Below are 26246 nucleotides of genomic sequence, written 5' to 3'. Positions count from 1 at the left end.
ATTTATTTATGTCAGTATTGACTTATGAGTTCTTATTTTATCCAATGGTCTAGAATTCATTACTATATTTATTTGTGTTGATGCTAAAATTGTCAAGTGAAGGCTTTTTGTAAGAGTGTTTAAAGCACAGTGAGTTTTCCAAAGTTTGCTTTGGAAGCAAATGGTCACTTTGGCTTCAAAACATTTTGGGGTAAAAAAAAAAAAAGTGTCCTCCTATTTGAACAGAAACACTAACAAATCTTTTCCCCCACTCAGAAACTCCTGTCTAGACACATTACTCTTTCACAGCACCAAATCTCTGTTTTGCTCCCTATCCAGGGCTGCAGTTAATTACATGAAGAGACAGATGCTGAGCAGCCTAAGGCTTTCTCTGCCACCACAGTGAGGCTGAGCTTCACTCAACAAGCAGGTAGTGAGTGAAGACAAATGCTGTTTGACAAGGCAGCATATCCCAGCACCCAGGGATAGAAATCAGACAGGCCACTCTGTGTTCCCAAGCAAAGACAGAGAAATATCAAGCAGATTGTTTCTGACAGAAATCATATCACAGCCGCACTTCCAGACAAAGTCCGTGTGAATGAAATGATACACTTTCTGTTTCCTATCTTCTTCTTTAACAAAAAGGGAGTACATCAAAGGTACATCGAAGGTGACAGCTCAATGCAAGGTGTTTAGAAAGATTTTATAAGGTTGGTTTCCCTTTAGAGATTTTAAAGAATCAGCAACAGTTCATCGATTTAGATGCTGTAGCTATTCCTCTTGATTATAATGAATTTCCAGGTTCCTAATTACTGCAACATAAGTACTCTATGTTCAGTGAATGTTGTGTCAAAAGAGAAAATTAAAGTCATGAACAGTCTTTATGTCACATGGTAAAAAAGAATAGTCTAATTTGGACTTTTCTAAAATTTATTAAGCAATGATTAGCTGAAAAAATAGTTTCCCAAATGTAAACTCATGCTAGTATATGGGCATAAGTTATTTTAGAAGACACCTAATGACTTATTCTTACACATTAATGGGTACAGAAATGACATAAAAATAAAAATTTCTCCTCAACAAGTATACTTTGGAGGGGAAATAATATTTTTATCCAATACAGAAAAAAATTTTGCCAATGCTTTCCTCATTAGTTGTCAATGAATGTGAATTTAAATTACTCCTATCAAGGCATAATTATTATTTTAAGGTATTCTTTTTTAAACATTTTTGTTTTTCACTGGGTTCATGGAGAATACTTACATATTATGTCACACAGACAATAAGTCAAACTTAGTTCTAACCAACTGTTGTTTTCAGAAGTCAAAAAAAAGAAAAAAACCCAATACAACCTGCTGTGAGCCCAACTGTTGGATGATAGACCAACAACAATAATCATTCCCAAAGGAGAAGAGGGAGGGGCACCAAACAGATACTCAGGGAGCTTCATTTTTCACAAGAAGGCTCAGAGTAAGCTTTATGCAGACATCAACAGTTCACTTTAAAAGAAGCAGGTACCAAGGAATTGGCTCTCAAATTATACTATAAATTCTATTGCTTTAAATAATATTTTAGTTGTTCCTCTAATTTTCTTATACACTGCCTCCATTTTTAGCCATACTGCAGTTCTGTAAGTCAAAAGTTACAAACAGAAAATTCTAGTTTTCTCATAGAAATTAAAATATAGCTTGGGAGTGTGTTCTTGACCAAAAACTCTCATCAAATACGTCACGTGTCCTCTATATATAAGGGTCTGGTTTTTTTGTTTGTCTCTTTTTATTTGTTTGTTTTGTTTCTTAAATTCCACATATGAGTGAAATAGGTGAAGGGGATTAAGAGTACACTTACCATGACAAGCACTGAATAAACATATGGAATTGTTGAATCACTACATTGTACACCTGAAACTAATATAACGCTGTATGTTAATTATACTGGAATAAATAAAGATCACATGACACCAAAATAATATCCTAAAAAGAGTTGTAACAAATAAAAATTTCTATAATTTAGAATAGTAAGATCATCTGCCAGTCCTATGAAATTATTAATATGCTATATAGAAGAACCATTCAAAGGGTCCTTGTACCCCACTCTTTATGAAATAAATTTGACCTAAAACTAATATACTGTAATAGAAATAAACTAACAATCTAATCTATCAATAATGGTGTCTTTTTTGAATTTAGATGGACTCTTTTATAATATATATATTATATATACATATATACATATATATATACATAAATTAGATGGCTCAGATATCTTTAAATATATATACAAGGGAATCTGTAGAAAAATATTCCTTTTTCTCTATAAAAATTTGTAAAGTTAATCAAATCATATAAATCGTTCCACAATTAATAAGTTCATAAGCTGCCTCAAAGCACTTTAGTAGGTGCTTAATAAGATTGTTGTTGGAGCCAGCAACGGAACTATTTCCACTGGGGTGGGAGGCAGGACAGAGCATTTTAATAAATAAGAGTTGACCCAATAGTTCTCTTATTCATATTTCTTGCCTCTGTAATTTATTCCTGTGGTTCCCATGACAAAGATAGTAAAGCAAACTACTCAGTGTGATGAGAGCTATGATAAGAAAAACATGGGGTGTTGTCAAGCACATAGAAGAGACACTGAATATGAACTTGAGAGTCAGGAAAACCCTCCAGGAGATGATACTATGGCTGACATCTAAGACAAAACCTTAAGGACAAGTAGGAGTTAGTGGGACAAAATTTCTATCCATTATGAGAATCTAAGCTAGAATGCCTGAATCAAAAGACTAACTTGTTTTCCTCCACATTTCACTGGAATGCAGTATTTAAGGGCTGGCCAGGATGATATGCTTTCATAGTTAAGAATACAGTTAAGGTCAGTCTTCCTATGTTACCTTTCGGTAGTATAACCATGGGCAGGTATCTTTTCTCTGTGTCCCAGTGCAGTTCCCTTATTTATAAAATGGAATAAAAAATAATACCCAACTCACTGTAGTATTGTATGATTTAAGACAGATAATATATGTAAGTGTTAGAAGAGCACTTTAATAAGAATTGAACATATGTTTGCCACTATTTTTATAACAACTACTAGCATACCTGGATGGAAAGATATATATTCAGTTCTTCCTAAACTTATCATGCAGAAATTAAGAATATTAAAATATATATATTGTCTTAGTGAACTAAGATATATCCTGGTGTAAACATGTTTTATATTCTCTCTATATATTATATTATATTATATTATATTATATTATATTATTATATTATCTCTCTATATTATATTATCTCTCTATATTATATTATCTCTCTCTCTCTCTCTCTCTCTATATATATATATATATATATAAAATCTTTATTTTGATCAAACAACAAACTAAAACATGGTGTTGATCCTCTACAATGACCACTTCTTTGGTAGAGATGTTCTCCTTTCTTATCTCCATCCAGGGGTCCATCAAACCTGCACCCATCATTGTTTCTTGTTGTTAGTCCACCCCTGGCAATGATGACTTCCTCACACCACTTGGACTGTGTGATCAGCCACAACAGAACCCCATTAGAGCCTAGGCCTTCTATGTTGCTTGCTGGACTACTTTATCTGTTCTTTGCCTGGGTCCTGGGACACAGCTGCAATAAAACACAGAGCTCTACCAACCTCAACAGGCTCTTGCTGCTCTAAGCAATCTTTTTAGTCACCTCAATTCATTTCAGTTCAGCACAATTTAATAAAAATACACTCTATACAGAACACTTTGCTAGGGAATAAAGGATGAAAGTAAGACTGACCCACTCTCAAAGAACTTAGAGTCTATCAGGGGAGCAAAATACATGTGATACATGCTTCAAAGGTGGGATGGGGAAAATGGTAAGGGATTCCAGATCTTTTCTTCTCTCCTTCAGATAACTTCCTCAGTCTTCACCCTCAGTCAACGACCAGACTTATAGTTACACTGAGATCGTGACTACTTGACATAAATCCCTAAAAAACATTTTTTATCACCTCCATTCATTTACAGTTTCTCATACTCATTAACTTTTCCCTTCATTCTCTGAATTTTTACTTTGATCTATCTCCTGCTTACTTATAAGGTAACTTCTTCCCATATTTATCTCCTCCTTGGCCAACACCTTCAACCTTTACTTCTCTGCCTTCCAACATGCCATGACTCCTCTTCCAAAAATAAATCTTTGGGCCTACCGCTCAGTCTTCATTTTCACTCAAACCATTTCATTGCCATACCTTTCCATGTCCCATTTCAACCCATATTTACAAACCTTTTTTCACCCACACTCTCAAAACTACTCTCTCAAACATCACTAATGTCTTCATTATCAATCTAATCAATAGCTTTTTCTCTATTTTCCCTCTCCTTGATGTTTTTATAGTTATGGATACAGAGTATTATGCAATTCTTCTCAAAATTCTCTGCAGTTAGCTTGATGACACCACACAGGGCTGGATCTCTTTTCAATTTTGTAGCCAGTGCCTGCTAGGTTTTGTTTTTTGTTTTTTTGTTACTTCCCTTTCCTACTAATTGTGAATTGCCTCCAAGCATTACTTCTAAGCCCCCAGTCTTCCCTTTCAATAGATTCCCATAGAGAACACATACAGTAATCCCCCCATATCCACAGGAGATACACTTTAAGACCCCCAGTGGATGCCTGAAACCACAGATAGTACCAAACCTATATACTATGATTTTTAATGCATATATACCCATGATAATGTTTAATTTATAAATTAGGCATAGTAAGAGATTAACAATAACTAAAAATAAAATAGAATTATAATAATATACTGTAATAAAAGTTATGTGAATGTGGTCTCTCTCTCTCTCAAAATATTTTACTGTATTCTACTTGCCCTTCTTGTAAAGATGATAAAATGCCTCAGTGATGAGATGAAGTGGAATGACATAGGCATTACATATGTGACGTAGCATTAGGGTACTATTGAACTTCTGATGATATGTCAGAAGGAGAATCATCTGCTTGCAGACTGGACTTGACTACAAGTAACTGAAACCATGTAGAACAGGAGACTACCGTACATTCTCATGGCTGTGGACTGGGCTGATGATTCCTGATCACCAGGAATCCCTATCCCCAGGCCTGTTGTCCCACAAGCACTGCCCCATCTACAACAATCTACTGAGCAGAGCAGAGGTTCTGCGATTAGACTACCTCAATCTATCTTCTTGCTCTGCTACTTATTAGTAGTGTGTGATTGGAAATGTTGTTTAATCTCTTGATTCCTCGGTTTCTTCATCTTTAAATTGAAGGGAATTATAATACCTACCTCATAAGGTGGTAGTGAGGATTTAATGAGATTATCCATGTAACATACAATATTTTGGCTGAATCATAGTACACATTCAATAAATATTAGCCCTAACAATAATACCAATAATTAGGTGATAAAACTCCAAGTTTAAAATTCCATGATTAAAAAAAAAACCTAAATGATCAACTAAAAAAAAGTCTCCATGATCAAATAAAGACCTCTCCAAGATTACTGTTTTCTAAAATTCCTCTAGTCATTTAGATTCAAAATCTTAGCTTTACCTTTGATCGACACCATTCTCCACATGCACATCTAGAAACCAAGTTCTATTTTCTTATTAAGGGATTCTCCTCTCTGGTCCTTAGTGTTCATTGGTATACCACCATCCCACCAAGCCTTCACCTCCCCATCCATCTTGAAGATCACAGCACATATAGAACTCTGTAGAGGGGGTAGCATGGTGCCAGAATAGAAAACTTGTTTTATAACCAACTTGTTATAAGATCTTAAATAAGTCTCTTAACTTCTCTAGGCTTCAGCTTCCTTGTGTGTTAACTGAAGGAAGCTGGATTCTATTTTCTTTAAACAAGTTCTAAAATTCAGTAATTCTTTGAAAGACTGTTATCTTGTTTAAAAATATATGTACCATGTAAACAGAAAGAATAAAGTAAAAGTCACATTATTAAGGAACAGAGATATGGAACAAGAAAAAGAGTTTCTAGGAAATTAGAAAAAAAGGCAATGTTTCATCTCATTAAAACTGAAGGATTAAGCAGGACCTCTGATAGTGACATCTATAACCCAAATACAAGGAACTTGGTTCTAAAATAAAGCAGATTTGGAAGTAAGATTGCCTTGAAATGAGACCATTGAAGAATGCTGAGTGAGGATTCCTAACATTCCCCTGATATTAAAATGACTCGTTCCTCAATCTCAACCGACTGAAGGTTAATGAAACAAAGAATGGGATATTAGAATCTTCAGTTTTAGAGATAGAACAATGTGGTTATGGGAGTGGCTGGTGGATGAGAGTTTAGGAAATGTCACTGAAGAGGAAGAGCTGAAGGACCTGAGAGGCTAAGACTGAATGGGTCCTTTGTGTGCTCCTTCAGATCATGGCAGAACTTGTATTATAGGAAAACTGTGATTCAAGTGCCTAAAAGAGACTTAACTTCATGTCAGTAAACAACAACAAAGTAGGAGTAGAGGCAGCCCTACTCCTACATCTGGCTCATCCCTCTACAAAACTGAGTTTTTAATAAGACAGTGAAGGAGTGATGGTCTGGAATCAGCAGTGAAAACACAGAGTGCAGAGGGTACTGCCCCCATCTCCCTTTCTCAGAGGGATGAGAGGACCTTCTCTGAGAAGGTTAAAAGCAAAGCGAAGCCCTCGGGGCATGATTGGATTCACCTGAAGAGAAGGAAGTAGAAGAAACAAGGAAAAGGAAGAGGGGAATTTATTGAGCTGGAGGCAAAACATAAGCCTTGGGAAGGAAGGTGGGGGTGGGGGGTTGGGTCAAGGAAGAAGTACAGAGAATTAAAGGGATGAGGGGTCTGAGAGACAATGCTCCTGGCAGTTTACATTATAGGGCTGATAAAAAGAAACAGAGTAGGAGGTGTGGTGGATTTAGTCCTAAAAGAGGGAGGGTATTGGAAGCCTCTTCTAATTCACCGAGATGGAAGAGAGGGAGGCAACAGGTGGGTATGAGTGAGTTAAGAGCTCCAGCATGGGCTTGATTAAAAGAGCTACTGTAGGTGTTTCAAATGTTCCTTCTTATTTGTTGTTTTATCTTTCATGTGTGACAGTTTCTTGGGAGCAGATATTCTACCTTCTGTTTCTTTTGTGTTATACATAGCATTTATCTCTACATACAAAAGACCTTAAACCAAACTGCCAGTTTGACAAAAACAATGGTTTTAGATTCAAGAAGACTGGGATGCTTGTAAGTGGAAAACAACAAGTCGCACTGAAATGACCATGAACCTTGTTGCCTGTCTTTATCGGCAACACTGATTGGGCATGTTTAAACTGGCCAGTACAGGGAATATTTTCATATAACTAAAATAATAAATTAATAAATTGATAAATTCACATTTCATACTTAATATAAATGTTTTAAATGGTAAGTTTTCAGTGATGTAGGAAAAATAATCACAATGAAAGGGCGACTATTAACACATGAGCACCCAAAACTTGAGTAGAAAAAGCAAAGGTGAAAATGTTAAAAGTAGGGCACCTGGGTGGCTCAGTCATTAAGTGTCTGCCTTCGGCTCAGGTCATGATCCCAGGGTCCTGGGATCGAGTCCTGCATCAGGCTCCCTGCTTGGCAGGAAGCCTGCTTCTCCCTCTCCCACTCCCCCTGCTTGTGTTCCTGCTCTCGCTCTCTTTCTCTCTGTCAAATAAATAAATAAAATCTTTAAAAAAAAATGTTAAAAGCAATTACTTCCTTATTCAGGATATATAGAAATAAAAAGACTGTTATGGCAAAAATACCAGATTTCAGAAGTTAAAATAAAATCCATGCCCAATAAGAAGAATATATAACAAGACTTTAATTTATTTCCAGGCATATTATCATCTTCAAGGAAAAATGCTTTATACAAAAGAATTACAAATCCAAATAAATCAGAAGTTCACCTTTATCCTGCAAAAAAGATTTATTATTAGTTTTTTTAAAAATAAATAAGAACAACTTAAGGTATAATGGTTTATATCCAAGATCTTCAGTTCTTCCTGTAATTTTATAATTTTTTTGTAAGCCATAAAGGTCTGTTCCAAGTATCAATGACATCAAAGATGCATTAGTTTTTTATTTGTGTAACAAATTATCACAAATCTAGTAGCTAAAAGCATCATTAACACCTATTATTATCTCATAGTTTCCATGAATGTGGAATCCAGGAATAGCCTGGCTGGGTCTTCTGCTTAGGATCTCACAAGACAGAATCTTACAACTGCCTGAGTAAGGCCCTTTCAGATGCTACATGCAGTTCCCGACTGCATGCCACTCTCCACAGAGAGTTTACATTATAGCAATTTGCCTCTAGAAAACCAGTAGGAGAGTTTCTCACCTCAGTCTGCTAAGATGGTGTCTCATATAACCTTACATAACAAGAGAGTGACATCTAATCATTTTTTCCCCCTGTATTCTATTACTATATATGGCTACTGTATTCTATTTCAATGTATGGCTACATATATATCACATACACTCCATAAATGTTTATTTTTTTACACTTCTTGGAAAACAAAATCAGTACTCAGTGCTTCAGAGCTTAAAGTATTCATATCTTCATGGCTACTTTGTTTTTTTTAAAGTATTTAAATTATTTTACCATTAAAAATAAAAATAAAGGGCCTACAGATTTTTACCTGCTCTTTCATATACACAGTAGATTGTATTCACAGGAAAGTAAGAGAACATTACCGAAAACAATGTCAGGCCAGCATGGCTTTGAAAACTATAGAACAATTCTTTTACTGATATTTACATATAATTGGATATTTATCTAGGAAGGACACACACACACACACACACACACACACACCCTGAATATGCATATAATTAACTATATCCTTGAAATTTTCATATTTTGATAGAATAGTGCTATTGGTGCTCTCATTTTCATCCCCAAATGAGCCTGAAAAATAGGATAGGGAGTTAAGAAGTGATTAGGTCATAAAGGCAGAACCCTCATGAACAAGATTAGTGATCTTCTGAAAGAGACCACACAGAGCTGCCTAACCTCCTCCACCACGTAAAGATACAATGAGAAGCCTGTGACTTGGAAGAGGTCTCTCACCTGACCATTCTGACACCCTGATCTTGGACTTCCAGCCTCCAGAAATGTAAGAAATAAATTTCTGTTGCTTATAAGCCACCCCGTCCTTGGTATTTTGTTATAGCAGCAAAAATGGACTAAGTCAATTTAGGGTAATTTTTTACTCAGGAACAACATAGCACTTTATTCAAAACCAACTTAAAGCCTGCTGCTAAATTTATCTATTTGATATGCCCGTTATTTTTATTCCATGATGTTTAATAATCACTGTCCTCACTATAAACCTTCATAACCATCAACCTATCAGATGGAGGCACCACCATAAGGAGTGGAATCGGTGGTATTAAGTTTTTCACAAGCACTGCTTTTAAGGAAAACTGACTTAAGATTTATTCATCTTCTACCCACCAATATTCCCATATTCTAGATGAAAACTATGGTTAAGGTATTTCTCAATTGCGATTTAAAACTCATTCATTATCCTAAAGTTTAAGAAGCATCTTACATCCTCCCTTTCTTAATTCTACATTAGCTGTATTTAAGACACCAGAATTTCCTTTTTTATCTTTTTTTTTTTTTTTTTTTTTTGGTAATGTAGCTAAGTTATTTTCTTCCTGCTAAGCAGACTTTTAGCCATATTAAAAATTGTTTCCTGGGGCACCTGGGTGGCTCAGTCGGTTAAGCATCTGCCTCCGGCTCAGGTCATGATCCCAGTGTCCTGGGATCAAGCCCCACATCGGGCTTCCTGCTCAGCGGGAGCTTGCTTCTCCCTCTCCCTCTGTCTGCCTGCCTATATGTCTACTTGTGATCTCTCTCTCTCTGTCAAATAAATAAATAAAATCTTTTAAAAAATTTTTTCCCAGTAATAATGGGTTTTCACTGAAATACTTCATTTTTTCCTCTTCTCCTACTCATCAGCTGTTCTTCTGTTTCCTTTTCTCCAGCTGCTTATGTTATTACATGCTTAATTTTCCTTTTCTCTTGTTGATCTTCTTTCCCTCTGACATTTTCCTGATAGCAACAAAGCCATCTGACTGCATGGGTTTTAAATAAGAGCTATATTTTTCTTACCATATTTATGGGTTTTGCCTTTCCATCATGACCTTCTGAAATGACTTATGTATGCTTGAACTCTACTTAAAAGATAATTGCAGAAATTTTGGGGGAAAAGGATTGTTATTTCAAGGATATGAGTGCGACAGTTTGGAAAAAAGGATGTACACATCCTAAATAATATGTTTTGTAATGTCAGTACTCAGAAGAAATCGTTATCTGTAGTGTGTCTTAATCAATACTGGAGTCAAAGTTAGGGTACAAATGGATTTCCAGGTAGGTGAAGCCAAGTGGATGTCAGCCATTGTGTAAAGAGCCCTTGGAGACTTTCATGGTAGAAATTAAGAAGCAAGACCACAAAGATTCTGAGAACATGAACTGATCAAGACAACTTAAATTATTAAAGGTCTATTGTGCAAGCAAAAGTCAAAAAGATGTACTCATTTAAAAAAGCCCTCTACGTTCTTAAACATCTTTTATTATGGCAAACTGCATTTAGATACTGACATTTTTTAAAAAAATTTTATTTATTTATTTGACACAGAGAGAGAGACAGTGAGAGAGGGAACACAAGTAGGGGGAGTGGGAGAGAGAGAAGCAGGCTTCCCACTGAGCAGGGAGCCTGACACAGGGCTCGATCCCAAGGACCCTGGGATCATGACCTGAGCTGAAGGAAGACACTTAATGACTGAGCCACCCAGGTGCCCCTAGATATTGATATTTTTGAAGTAAAAAAAAAAAAAACTGAAATATAGTAGAGAGAGAGAGGTTGGGTTTTAATCCCATCTCTGTTACATTTTAACTGAATGACCTGTGTTGGTCATCTAGTTTCTATGAGCCTCAGTTTCTTTGGTCGTAAGATGGGAACAATAATACCTTCCTTAAAGAGTGGTAATAATGATTAAATGAGACAATGCACATGTGGCATAGGGAAAGTGCAAAATAAATGGTGGCTCCTTTAAATTCCTCAAATCAATGGTGAAAAGGAGAGTAGCATAACAAAAAGTATTAGATTTCCCTCAAATGGCAGGAGAGGAATGTATCTTTCTCCCATTAATTCTCAGATCTTAAGGCTACCATGAAGTGTTTGTGCTAAATTGCTGTGTTTGCCATGTTTTTCATTATAAGATGTTTAATGCAGTGACATCTATAAAATCATTTACATGGAGGAGACTGACATATAAATAAAGAACTGGAATACAGAAGGTGAATCATATATAAAGTGTTATGTGAACCCCTTATCACATATATCATTTGCAAATATCTTCTACATTCAGTAGGTTGCCTTTTTGTTTTGTTGATGGTTTTCTTCACTGTGCAGAAGCTTTTTATTTTGGTTAATTTCCAAAATATATAAAGAACTCATACAATTCAGCAGCCAAAGATAACAATAATAATAATCCAATTAAAATGCGCAGAGGACCTGATAGATATTTGTCCAAAGAAGACATAACACAACAGATATAAAAAAAAGAGGTTCAGTATCCATAATAATCAGGGAAATGCAAATCAAAACCACAATGAGATTTCACTTTACATCTGTCAAAATGACTAGAATCATAAACAGAAGAAATAACAAGTGTTGGTGGGGTTGTGGAGAAAAAGGAACCTTTGTGCACTGTTGGTGGGAATGCAAATTGGTGCTGCCGTTCTGGAAAGCAGTATGGAGGTTCCTCAAAAAATTAGAAATAGAAATACCATATGATCCAATAATTCCACTACTGGTTATTTAAACAAAGAAAATGAAAACATAATTCAAAAAGATGTATAGACCCCTATGTTTACTACAACATTATTTATAATAGCCAAGATATGGAAGCAACTCAAGTGTTCATCCATAGGTGAATGGATAAAGAAGAGGTGGTATATATATACAATGGAATATTACTCAGCCATAAAAACAATAAGATCTTGCCATTTGTAACAATATGGATGGACTTATAGGATATAATGTTAAGTGAGTAAGTCAGTCAGAGAAAGAAAAATGCCGTATGATTTCACTCAAATGTGGAATTTAAGAAATAAAACAAATGAACAAAGAGAAAAAGAGACAAAAACACAGGCTCTTAAATACAGAGAACAAACTGGTGGTTGTGAAACTGTTGGTTGCCAGAGGGGAAGTAGGTTGGGGGTGGGGAATGGGTGAAAAGTAATTTACCTGGATGAGCACTGAAAAACATATAGAATTGTTGAATCATTATATTGTATGTCTGAAACTAATATAACATTGTATGTTAATTATACTGGAATAAAAAAACAAAAATAAAAAGTAAAAAGTACCATGCAAAAACTGAAAATGGATTACTTGGCTATGTGACTTAGGTTAGGGTGGGTGGCATTAAAGAAGGTTCAAAGATGGGCATTTGAATTGGGTTTTTAATGAAGAGTAGAGGAGGAGTTCATTCAATGGACAAGGGATAGTGGGAGGGATCACATGGACAAAGGCCCCTAGGCTTGAAACATTAAGGCATACGTCAATGGTGCCCAAACTTGCCTGCAATTGAAATCACTTTGGAAACTTAAAATATAGGGCTGCCCATGTCCCATTCCTAGAGAATGAGATTTAATTGTCAGAGGTGGCCTGGGTTTTGAGAAGGACCCCGAAGTGATTTTAATATGCACACAAGTTTGGGAACCACTAGCATATCAATTTTCTGTTAGTTGCTGTATATGGCTGAGTGTAGGAAAAATAGTGAAAGATGAACCTGAAATGTCATGTCATAGAATTCAAACTTTATACTCTAATTTTGACATTGTTTGATTGTATACTTCCATAATTTAAAAATTTAGTGTGCACCCCTGAATGTGTATATGTGTTTATTCATTAACATATACATGTATTATTGTATAATATGCAGAATATTGAATGTACGACATAGATATACTATATACAAAAAGTACAAATAAAAAATGATTAGCAAGGGGTGCCTGGGTGGCTCAGTCAGTCAAGCGTCTGCCTTCTGCTCAGGTCATGATCTCAGGGTCCTGGGATCAAGCCCCCTGTTGGGCTCCCTGCTCTGCGGGAAGCCTGCTTCTCCCTCTCCCTCTGCTGCTCCCCCTGCTTGTGCTCTCTCTCTCTCTGTGTCAAATAAATAAATAAAATCTTTTAAAAAAATGATTAGCAAAAGAATAAAACAGTATTTTAAGTAGTTATTTTATTTATTAATGGTTAAAAATCTTTCTTCTCTCATTAAATTATCATTAAAATATGATTTTTGTCTAAGCAATAAGAGAGGATATGCTTCATTATTTGTGACAATCTTGGTTTGATATCACAGAGATTCATAGTCTCCTTTTAACTGCAGATGATTTATAACTTGGTTTTAAGGATTATTACACCTAAAATCAAACTTCTTCAAAAAATATAGATACAAGTGGAAGAAATATATCATTGGCTAAACATACTAAATCATCTTTTCAATTTTGAAGCTCATCACCAATTATTTTTTTTGTTAATATTTGGCTAGCAAGGGGCGCCTGGGTGGCTCAGTCTTTAAGTGTCTGCCTTCAGCTCAGGTCATGGTCCCAGGGTCCTGGGATCAAGCCCTGCATCAGGCTCCCTGCTCAGCGGGAAGCCTGCTTCTCCCTCTCCCACTCCCCCTGCTTGTGTTCCTTCTCTCGCTGTATCTCTCTCTGTCAAATAAATAAATAAAATCTAAAAAAAAAAAAAAAAAATTTGGCTAGCAAAGTTTCAACTACCCTAATGTCTATCATTTGATCTTAGAAATTTATCAGAGAGCATTAATTTTTTTAATAAATAAGCTCAAGGGGAGCCTGGGTGGCTCAGTCAGTTAAGCAGCTGCCTTCAGCTCAGGTGATGAGCCCAGAGTCCTGGGAGGGAGCCCTGTGTTGGGCTCCCTGCTCAGCGGGGAGTCTGCTTCTTCCTCTCCCTTTCCCTTTGTCCCTCCACCTGACTCATGATTTCTCTCTCTCTCTCTAATAAATAAATAAAATCTTTTTTAAAAAGAAAAGAAAATATATTTCTGTGTTTTTAAGTGTGTTTTGAGATGGAGAGGAAGCGGACGGTTTCCATGAGCTAGAAAAGATGAGAATCTCACTCTTTGAGTAAGAGACATGTTCACTGAGATTTAACACAGATCTAGTGAACATTATTAAGCTCATAAGTGCCAGACACCCTGTATTCTTCTGAGGTCCCTCATTTCCTCTTTGCAACAACCCCATGTGCTACACCTCTCCATCTCATTGGTGCAGGGGAGGAAACTACAGCTCACAGTGAGGTAGTCACTACAGTACTAACAATGTGGCAGAAAGAACTGGACAATTGAGAAGTGAGAAAAAGGTTTGCAAAAGCTACTGGGAGAAATTTGTTAGGAAGACCATGAGACGTGAAGAACATTTTCCTGAGCCCTGCTTAGATGAGTTTGGACAGCATGAACTGCGGTGGAAGGTATTTAGCATATTTTTTTCTCTAATTCAAGAGTTAGAGAGAAATTAGACAGAGGGCATAGAGAAATAAAGAGGCTGGAGAATTCCAGGATATTGGCAAAGGAGCTTTTGTAAGAGTTTTCTTACTGGTGTAGGTTTTAGAGGTGAGGGACCCAGGGAAGGCTGTGCTGAAATGGAAGAAGGATGAGACCAGGGAACCAGAGGAGGACCTCGGAGGGCTCCTCATGTGATGGGAAATACAAAAGATGAAATAGGAGATGTGTGGGAAGGGAGATGCTTTAGGAAGCAAATTTACAGGTTTTCTTATCGGTCATACCCAAAGTTGAGTCCTGACTTGGCCAGTTGTTTTGTGACCTTAAAAAGTTACATAACCTTGTCTACCAAATGGGAGTTACAATAACACGGCCTCGTTGAGGTGTGCGGTTTTTATAGAAAGAGCTGGACAGGTATAACTGCTCAGATATACAGAAGGAGCTCAATAAATGGTAGGTGCTATTGTCATTATTATCATTATTATTATTCAGTTTTTGGAAATAGATAGACTTCAAGATTATAGCCAAAGTGTGGGAGGGCAAATGGATAGCCGAAGTTGGTGGAGATAAAGGTTCTTTGAAGGGAAAAATTTTAAGAAGGAAGAGGATAAAGTATATAACATGTTTATAGATGGAGATAAATTCTTTTTTCTTTTTAAAGATTTTATTTATTTACTCGACAGAGAAAGAGAGCTAGAGTGTGAACACAAGCAGGGGGAGTGGGAAAGGGAGAAGCAGACTCCCCGAGCAAGGAGCCCGATGCTGGGCTCAATCCAAGGACCCTGGGATCATGACCAGAGCCAAAGGCAGATGCTTAACCGACTGAGCCACCCAGGCGCCCCATAGATTGAGATAAATTCTATGGAGAAATAAACAGGGCCATGAGACAAAGAATATGAGGATTGAATGGGGGGTGTTTAAAGTTGTCAACGATGGTGGCAAAAAAGAAAAAGTATTTTTTCAGATTTTTTCCACTATCAAATTACATCATTTCTCACATGGTGTTACAATGTAATTGATGTGATATGTTAAAAATGAAAACCGATTATGTTTTAAATACTTTTCTTTGTTCTTAAAGTAAAATCAAATTCAAATCTTCACCAGGTTCTACAAGACTCAGATCTCTGGCCTCTGCTCTATTGCTCTCCCTCCCACTAGCTCTTTCTGCTCTAGCCAGATCTTCAGCTTTTCTGTTTTTAGAAGAAACAAAGCTCTTTCTTGCCTTAGGCTCTTCGCTAATCTCTGCCCAGAGCACATTTCCACTCCCGCCTCTGTCTCTGGCTCCCACCCCCTATTCTGTTTTTGCATCACCCACAATTTATCAGTTCAAATCTCCCCTTTTCAAGGAACTTTCCCTACTATACTACCTAAAGCAGCAGTAACCCCCCCTCCGGTACTCTTGATTCCATCTCCCTTTTAACTCCTTCATAGGACATATCACAACTGGTGAACATGTTAATTTTTTACTCTCCAAATACCAAGCAAATTATAGCAGGACGTGAGCTTTGCTGCTGTTTTTCATTGCTGAAGCCACAGCACTGGTAACATCTGGTAAATGATAACACTCAATAAGTGCTGCCATTTGAATATATGAATGAAGAAAATACAAGAAATGAAATCTTCATCTGTAACATCAATGAATAAAACATTTGGTTCTCATTCATTCTCTCAACCCCCAAAGCCAGACAACTTCACAGACCCTTTGGAACACTATTTTTAAACTATAATTGTCTTTCACTGAATAATGATTTCCCAGGTAATTTAATTTTGTTCTCATAAATATAGCTTCCACATCTCTGCTGCTCTAGAAAATTCTAGAAAAACAGAACCCATACTCAAAACAACTGTTACAAAATACAGAAGAAGGAGGAGGAGGAGGAGAAATACATTAGAAAAGACAGAAATGTTTGTCTCCAGTCATTAGATCAATTCTAGACTCCCAATCTCCCAGACTCCTGAACTCAAAAATGTAGAGGTAATCTTTGGCCACTTCTCTTTCTCCATTTTCATCACTTTAAATGTATAACTTGAAAATATCTTTCAGATTCTTTTATAATTTTTTTTAGTAGGTTCCATGCCCAACATGGGGCTTGAACTCATGACCACGAGATCAAGAGTTGCATGCTCCATCACCTGAGCCAGTCAGGCACCATATCTTATATGATTTTTTTAAGGTAAAAAAGTAGGGAAAAACTTTCTCACTCTCAAGTAAATTTTTGCATGGATAATTCCACAAGTAAAGTCAAAAGAGAAACCATAATCTGGGAAAAATTTTGTAACTCAAATCACAAAGGGCAGTTTTCCCAATATATAAAAAAACTCTTGCAAATCTATAAGAAAATAGCAAAATCTCAGTAGAAAACTAGGCAAAGATATTAACAGTTCAAAGAATGGGAAACTTCATTTAAACATATGAAAATGATCAAATTCATTTAAAATAATAGGATTGCAAATTAAAATTACATCAAAAGATCATTTTTCACCTTGCCAGTGGCAAAGGTTCAAAGTTTTATAATATTTCATATTATCAAAGTTATATATGGAGCAGGCACTTTCATATGTTGCTGGAGAATGTGCCAATTGTGTAGTCTCTTTAGAGAACATTTTGACAATATCTATAAAAATTACTTAGACACCTTATCCCATCTACTTGAAAAAATGTTTGCCTTATCCCATTTACTTTAGAGAAATGTATCCCAATATATTTACACATATGTGCAATGAACTAAGTACAAAGTTAATCATTGTAGCACTGATTTTAAAAGTAAAAAGTTAGAAACAACCTAAATGTCCTGCAGCTGAAAGCAACTGAAATTATGGTACATCCACAAAATGGAAAAATATACATCAAGAAAAATGAAGGAGTACATTTTTTATACTGCTACAGAAAAATCCCAAACATATGTGGTTAAGTGAAAAAAAGCAAAATGCAAACAGTATATGGAATATTACCATTTGTGTAAAGGGAACGAGGTACATATTCATATCTCTCTGTTTATGCATAAAAAAAATCTCTGGAAAGATCAACAGGTAACTAATAGGAATAATTGCTTGGTGAGTGTGGGACTGGCCTGGTAGGGAAGGTAGGGGGCAGTAGTAGATAGGAAAGTTTAATATACACCTGTTTGAAACTTTTATTTTTGAACGATGTGAACTACCTATTTAAAAATAATTAATTTGGGGGGCGCCTGGATGGCACAGTCGGTTAAGTGTCCATCATTTGGTTTCAGCTCAGGTCATGATCTCAGGGACCTGGGATCGAGCCCCACATTGGACTCCATGATCAGTGTGGAGTCTGCTTGAGATTCTGTCCCTCTCTCTTGCCCCTCCCACTTGTGCTGTCTCCCTCTCTTTCTCTCAAATAAATAAATAAAATCTTAAAAAAATGAAAATAATTTTTAAAATTTGGTGGTGAGGAGAAAATAAAAGCATAGAAAGTGCTTCCCAACAGCTTTACTCTTGAATAACTTTGGGAACCAAGGTGGCTTCCTGTTACTAATGAGATGCACAGAAAATAATTAGTAAATGTTGAATGTATGCATGAGGGAATAAAATGTGTCAATTCTTCCCTAAGTTATTAAAGGCCTTCCATCAGTTGGATCTATTTTACCAGCTCGAATTACCTTGCACTAGTCTCAGAGATCATCAGTCCAGCCATCATTTACAGTCCCTATAAATGCATTCCTACCCTTGCTAATGAGGTTTCCTTCACCAGGTAGCCCTCTTTTTTTGTCAATCTGAATCCCTTTCATTTAAGAGCACAGCCTTATGGGGCGCCTGGGTGGCTCAGGTCATGGTCCCAGGGTCCTGGGATCGAGCCCCTCATAGGGCTCCCTGCTCAGCGAGAAGCCTGCTTCTCCCTCTCCCACTCCCCCTGCTTGTGTTCCCTCTCTCGCTGTGTCTCTCTCTGCCAAATTATAAATAAAATCTTAAAAAAAAAAAAAGAAGAAGAAGAGCACAGCCTCACATCCACCTTCCGAGGGGCAAAAACAACAGAAATGTAAACAACTGTCTCCCTTCTGGCGGCTGAAAGTCTGAAATCAAACTGTCAACAGGGCGATGCTCCCTCCCAGACCTGTAGAGGGGAATGCTTTCTTGCCACTTCCTAGCTTCTGGTGGTTTGCTGGCAATCTCGGGCATTCCTTGCAGCTAGGGCACTTCAGTCTCTGCCTCCATCATCACAAAGTTCCTCGCTGTGTATCTGTGTCTTTGTCTCTTCTTGTCTTCTTAGAAGGACATCAGTCATTTTCATGTTCTAATTAACTAATTAGGCCCACCCTAATTAACTATGACCTCATTTCAACTTGATTACATTTGCAAAGACTCTATTTCCAAATAAAGTCACATTCACAGGAACTGGGGAGTTAGAACTTCAACATACCTTTTTGCAATACAATTCAACCCATAAAACCTTCTCTAACTGATGCCACCCTGTTTTTAGACTGCTATTCCTAATGTTAAACTCTATATAGAGATCTGCACCCTTATAGTCTCTCTTGTTTATCTAACAACTAGTTCATGTTATCTTTTTTATTTTTTCCAATTATATATTATATATGTTATACATACATATTATATATATTATACACACATACACACACACACACACACACACACATTTTGTCTCCCAAGCTAGATTATAAGTACCTCAAGAGCAGGAAATATGTTTTCTCCTAACTTTGTTGGGCCCTGGTCCTACACCCATAATAGGGACTCAAAAATGACTAGGTGAAGGATTGGATGAATGATGCCCTAGAAGGCAGACAGTGTGACTTTTATAGATTTTAACAATCACTCATCCATCACAACAACCTTTCAATGAGCTAAGAGGAGGCTCCTTGAGTCACTCAGAGTGTGAGAATCCAAGAGCAGCATTAGCTCATCAGTACCACACAGCAAAGGCTCCACTTTAAGGAAGGATAAAGATCAATAAACAATAGACTTTGTCCCAAGAATGGAGGTAATTGCATGGCTGGGAAGCAATCTAGTCTTCAGTCTCATGTCCAGCTGTCCAGATGCGAGGCAAGTCCCAGCCTTAGTTTATAATTACGGACAAAGAAGTTTATCATTAGATTTGTGTTGTCTTTCCTCAAAATACATGCATCTATCCACATGTATGCATACATGTATAATATACGAACTGATTTCTGATTAACACAAAGGCTTGATATTTCTTAGACATTTAAACCAAGAGATCACAGTAGGATATGAACAGCAGTACAATATGGTAATTGGCTGCTGTCTCAGTTCCATCACAGGCAAGCAAAAGCTCATGGCGGAGCAAGGAACAGCGAGGAAGACACTTAGTAAGTGCAAGAAAAGTCAAGACAGACAGGAAGGGAAGGGCAGAACAAAGAAGAGAGACACAGAAAGAGAAAATCCAAAGAGGAAAACAATCAGCCCAAATACCTAATCCAGAAACACATAATTGTACTTCATAATAATGAATTACATACAAATGAGTCATATTTGTACAAGATTGACAATGTACATCATTGTGCTGTATCGAAAAATGCTGCTCATTTTCAGCAGTAAAACAACCACATGAAAAAAGGTCAATGGATTAGAATATATAAATTTTAAACTCTTGTATATTGAAATATTGTAAAATTAAAGGAACAATCACATATTGGAAAAATTATTTGCATCAAATACAACATGCAATGGGTTTTTCTCTAATGTATAATTAGTGTTTTCAAATGCAGTTTTAAAAATTTCAAAAACTCCAGGGGCGCCTGAGTGGCTCAGTCGTTAAGCATCTGCCTTCGGCTCAGGTCATGATTCCAGGGTCCTGGGATCGAGCCCCGCATCGGGCTCCCTGCTCCGCGGGAAGCCTGCTTCTCCCTCTCCCATTCCCCCTGTTTGTGTCCCCTCTCTTGCTGTGTCTCTCTCTGTCAAATAAATAAATAAAATCTTTAAAAAGATTTTCAAAATCTCCAAATGAGCACAGGATATAAGCAGACTATTCATATAAAGTAAAAAAATGATTAGAAAACTGATACAAGGGAAGTTGTAATCAAATAAATGCAAATTAAAGCAACCTGGATTTTTTTTTTTTTTTGCAACCTGGATTTTTTAAAAGATCCACTAAATGCAATAAAAATATCTAAACTTAATACTCAATTCAGATGAATGTAATAAAGAAATCAATATACTCACTCATTGCTGGTTGTATTACCAATAGGCAATACAATAGAGCAATGTATAGCAAGTAAGCAAGTATTATAAAGATGGTCATACCTTCTGAAGAAACAGTAATGTCCTAGAAGTTTATCTTAAGAAATAGTTGGAAAGAAACATAAAGGTAACTGAGTGAGAATATTCACTGCAATTCTGTCCATAATAACAAGAATAGGAAATAACTGAAATATCCATCTCTAGGATAATGATTTTTAATCCCATAGAATATTATAACAACATTGAGATTATCATTATGAAGTTTATGCAAAGTCATGCAAAAGCATTATGCAGTGACGGTAAGTAGAAAAAGCAGAACAAAAGTAATAGGAAAATAAATTTCAACTATGTAAAGACAGGTATTCCTATAAAATATCACACACCCATTCACTGAAAACATACTAGGCAACTTTATCTGCTGGGCCTATGCTAGGAACGAGGGATACAGTCTCTGAACTCACACTCACAATCTTAAGGAGTAAAGACATGTAAAAGTAAATATTACCGTGTAGAAAGTACAACAATGATATTTGCGCAGTGGCAGTATCATAGCCAATGAGGTTTATCCGAGGCACGATTATTGCTAGTTGAAAAATAAAAGTATACAGTGGGATTGGAATTACATGTGATATTTTAAATTCTTATATGTTATGTGTACTTTTTTCCATTTATTCTTTTTTCCCACATTATAAGAAAATGACATGTTTATTATAAAATACTAGGAAAATATAGAAAACATATAAGGAATCAGAAAAGAATCTGCACAATCCTAGCACCCACAGACAACCACCTTAACAGCATGACAAATTTTCAGACTGTTTTTTTAAAATACTCATTTCTAGATTTTTTAAAACATATTTAGATGACATGTATATACATTTTGTAATATATTATTATTAGTTAAAATTATAGCATAAGCGAGTTTCTGTGCTATGAAAAACTATGGAAAAATGCTTAATGTTTCATAATAGTCCATAGATGAAATGCAGTCCACTTAACAATGCTCCCATGGTCAGATACCTTGCTTCCCTGTCTTTCTTAGCATTAATAATGCTGCAATGAATATCTTTATCTCCGTTTCCATTAACATTTTGATTATAAACTCCTAGTGTGTCACTTAATTTTTAAAGCTACCACCTTAGTAATATAACTCAGAGACATTTCACCAAATGTAAAGTCTTCATAATCCCGAGTATAACTATGTTATCTATAGTAATTTCAGGTAAGGTATTTGAGAAATAACATGACAGTATCTTACAGAGAAAAGGAACATGTAAGACTATCATAGAACATGTATGGAGCATTGCTTTCATGGGCACTCCTGTTTACAACCTCTCCCCAAAGACAGATGTTGTTAAAGCTCCCATCTCGACTACTGAGAAAAAGCCAGGAGAGTAAGTGCAAACTCAAATTTGAAAAAGCCACAACATTCTAAAATGCATAACTTTTTCCCATAGCTTATATATTTTAAGAAAAAAAATTTACACATTTGAGATTTCTAAAACATGTATTACTTTTAATATGAAAACAGTATCATGAAATATAAGCTATACGTACATTTAAACCACAGAGTACTTGAGCACAGATAACTAAAATTCAGTGAATTAAAACAATTATTTCTCTTTAGTGTAAAGTTGATTACAGCATTTTTTTTTGGTGGAAAAAGAATAAAGGATTAAAATACCTAATGGGACTTTTCCTAAGATATTTATGACTGCCATCATTTTGCCAGGTGATATACTTTATACTTGCTTGAATAATTTGTTTGAGGTCATTGGAATAGTTACTGAAAATGTTTGTCTTTCCCATTTTAAGGTCATAAAAACTGAAGCCTACTTTAATGAACATGAAGTTCTCAGCACAACCTCCAATGTCTATGAAGTAAATACAGCAGATAAACACCCATGTCATAAGGAAACTGAGGCCTAGTGTACATTGATGATGCACCAAATCCAATACACAGTGGGATATAGCACGGTAGAAAGAATTGGGCTATGGAATGAGACAATAAAAATAAATGAACTTAGGAAGGAGCCTTTAGAATTGAAACTTGTTGGTTGGATATGAACAACAGAGGTACATATAATGCACAGCCTCAAGTTTTCTTTTCATAATTCTGTGACAAAGAAATGAGGGAGAACGTTTGAAACCTGTAATGAACATTCTTAATTCAAATATCATTTAAACTCATTAACTGTTGAGGATTCATATCTGTATTTATCTTTAAAGGGAAGCATAAAAAGCTCTGTTATCCCTTTAGACATAAAAGAGATAAAAGAATGAAACTTGAAGAAAAGCCATAAATGTAGGAATTACAACATTACTGCCTTAATAACAATTCTTCACTAATAGAATACATGACACAGTACCTTTATATAATGAAGACTAAACATAGCAGAAACTACATAATGGCTGTACTACTGTAGATCAATTTGAGTCTAATATAACAGAAATGATCACTGATCCCAAGACGTTATGGAATAGTAAACTTAAGATATTGTGCTGCTTTTCAAGTTTATGTGACTATGATTATTTAATTTTCTTTTGTGCGTGCTCAAGTATAGCTGTTATGTGACTACACATGAGAGAACCTGAAATTAATTTGTCTGTATGAGATCAGTGACTGTACAAATTCTTATGAAAACTAACATGCCATGACAATAGTAATTTTGATAAAATTACAGCAAGTACTGCAATTCTCTGCCATCTGGCTGTCTCGTCATAACTACTTTAATGTGCTTTTTATTACTTATTTATGTACTTCAACCATTTGATCAGTATAGTTTTAAAGCATATGAATTATCACAATGGAAGGTTTTAAAAAATGTTAAAGGAAAACTATCTTCATATCTAAATGTTGAACTTTTCATCAAATTAGGAGACTCTCGCCTTTTTGATGGGAAAAATCTTATTCAAGTAAAAGCCATTTTGAGGAACTTTCTTAATTCATTTGGTATAATTTGTTGTTATGTTTTAATCCTTGAAGCACAACAACCTTGAATTTTTTCCACAGCAATGCAGTACTATATATTTCACTACTGTTTTGATCTTCATAGTTTGAATTTAATACCTTAAATTTGATTATATATTTCCTATATTTTCCATCACCCTGTAGTTAGTTATTTACATGAAGACTAACTAAACCAACATCATTTGTACCCTTTGTAAAATGTGGAGGTCAAATCAAATCTTTATCTACCATGGATCCCTTTTGTTTTTGAGACTAAAAGAAATGACCTGAAAATTCAAAATACTCAAATAGATCCATAGAAATTCGTTTTCATTTGCTTAGGCTTCAATTTTATTTAAGGTCTAGAAACTTCTTTTCCTTATGGTCAAATGTTATCTCCTCATGATAGTCATGTTGCCTAAATACTCTGCCTCCAACTTTCATAAAAATTTGAGTCTCCACTATGTGTTCAGGACACAGAGGTTGAATTATGATACACACCCCTACAGAGCACTTTTTCAAATTTGGGAGCTAGAAGACATATTTGATGGTAATTATTGTCATGAGGAAAATCAGTTGCTGGTTTTAGTCCAGCTTCCAATGGGTCAGTATCTGTCTCATCGACTTCACAGAAATAACACATGTTGATGACTTGGAAAGAAAGCAGAGAATTGTAAGTAATATGTCTTCTGACCAGTAAGAATAAATTTAGGGTTGAACAGTATTAGCAAAAAAGCAATTCAGTGACATCTCAATGGAGTGTACAATCAGGACACTTGTCTACACTGATGAAATCCATACCATAATACATACTAAACAAAATTTCAAAAACCTCTCTTGACTCAGTTGGCATAAAAATTTTCTTCTAGATGGTAGAAAATAGCTTAGCTGTAATTCACTTGGAACTAATTTCAGTCATTGCTAAAGCATGCTGGGTTGAAAATTAGTGTCAAACGACAAAATGGCATGACTTCTTAAAAGCATTTGAACTCAAATTTTATGTGCCCACAATGCACCTGAATTAAAGTTTCCAGGATTCAGGACTGAACTACAGTTACATACTGCCAACAGTATTCTCATCTCAGTCTTAAAGAAAATTGCACCCATGACTACACCCGAGATTTGGAATGGCATACCTAGGGGACACCATTGTTTATTCTCTTATAATACAAAGCAGGGAATTAGTATAAAAACTAATAAAAATGATATTCCTATAAAATAGAGTATTATCTTAGATTTTGGACACTGTAAAATGGCATATAATAAAGCTTTCTTTTCCAGCACAAATAAAAACTGTTGAACTTTTAGTGCTTAACAGTTTTTCAAAATAAAATAAAATAAGCATTTTAAAATACAAATGCGTAAGAGTATTAGATTGTTTTAATGATAGAGATACTGTTTTATGTTATCCAAACACTTTTTTTATTTTTTCAATTTACATGTGTCCTAAGTTCTAAAAAGTTTTAAGGTCATTAGAAACAGACATCCTCTCAAAATGTTCAGATCCACATTCGTCAGTACCATGTAGAACTCTCCTTGCTATATACTCCCTATCAAATACGCTAAATAGAGTGACTGATGCTTGGCCCAACATCTTTACTGCAATTTCATATCTGAATGTGCTAATTGTTTAGTAGTCTTTAAACCATTCCTGTTTTCATTATTTACACACAGCATGATAAATCTGAGGTACTTAAATTCAGAGGGAAGAAAATAAAAGGCCTGGGTTTTTAAATGAAATGGCAAATTTGGAATGTGGAAAGTCACACCATGATAAACCTATTTGATGTTTCCTTCTTAATGAAATAAATATACACGGTCTTGTTTTCCCCATAAAGTTGAATTTCTTCCTTAGAGCTCGTGTTTTCTACTAAATGGAATTTTTGTACATGGTTCTGGAAGTGATTCATGAAATCTCTGTATCACTAGGGAGTCCTGTGTGTCTGACTCTAAAACTGTAACAAACCAAAGGGCTTGGTTGGGGACTAATTAATATTAAAGAGTATATTTTGTTCATGGCACTCTGTAATAAGTCACGCTTTCAGTCATGCTTTCAGTCTACCGGCTGTTTGAGCTGATGGCTACGTCAGGCCTGCCTCTAGTCACACACGTTATGAAGAATAAAACAGATGTTAAAAATTTTGCATCTGCCGATGCTGAAAGTAAAAGGAAAGAATCACTTCTCTAAACTTTCCTCAGTGGGAAGGACGCTTTTCCTGTCCCATTCCCTATTCGACTGCAGAAATAAAATTGATCAAATCTATCTGCCAACTCGAAGGTCAACACAAATGATATCTTCTTGTTAATCCAAGTGACCATCTTCTAAGGCAAGAACTTAAAACATTCTCATTAAATATTTTATAATTTCTGATATAAAAGTCCTTTTCAGATCATAAGCAAGATAGGGCAGGGGAATGGAAAAAAATGAATGGTCTATTGCTTAATTACCATTACAACAAACTTAAGTAGAAAAGGGAGACTTTTGTGATTAAAATGTTGCTTTTCTGATAGAAGTGACTCTTCAGAGAAAAGGTATCTTTTAAAATCAGAAAACCGTAGTGGTGATATAAGTAGTATTG

At 35.7% G+C, this 26246-nt stretch overlaps 1 protein-coding gene and 1 pseudogene across 1 annotated transcript in view; one reads left to right on the top strand and one right to left on the bottom strand.

Moving 5' to 3' along the window:
- Window positions 1-26246, bottom strand: part of DCDC1 (doublecortin domain containing 1) — a 431249-nt gene that overhangs the window by 113597 nt on the left and 291406 nt on the right. The window lies entirely within an intron of this gene.
- On the top strand, window positions 21244-21375 carry LOC114196939 (U4 spliceosomal RNA; annotated as a pseudogene).

The sequence above is a fragment of the Eumetopias jubatus genome, unplaced genomic scaffold, assembly GCF_037043125.1.
Source record: "Eumetopias jubatus isolate StellerSeaLion01/CBP00866 unplaced genomic scaffold, mEumJub1_p1.0 scaffold_13, whole genome shotgun sequence".
Lineage (NCBI taxonomy): Eukaryota > Metazoa > Chordata > Mammalia > Carnivora > Otariidae > Eumetopias > Eumetopias jubatus.
The sequence above is the reverse complement of the archived record's forward strand: the minus strand, read 5'-3'. Positions and strand labels throughout refer to the sequence as shown.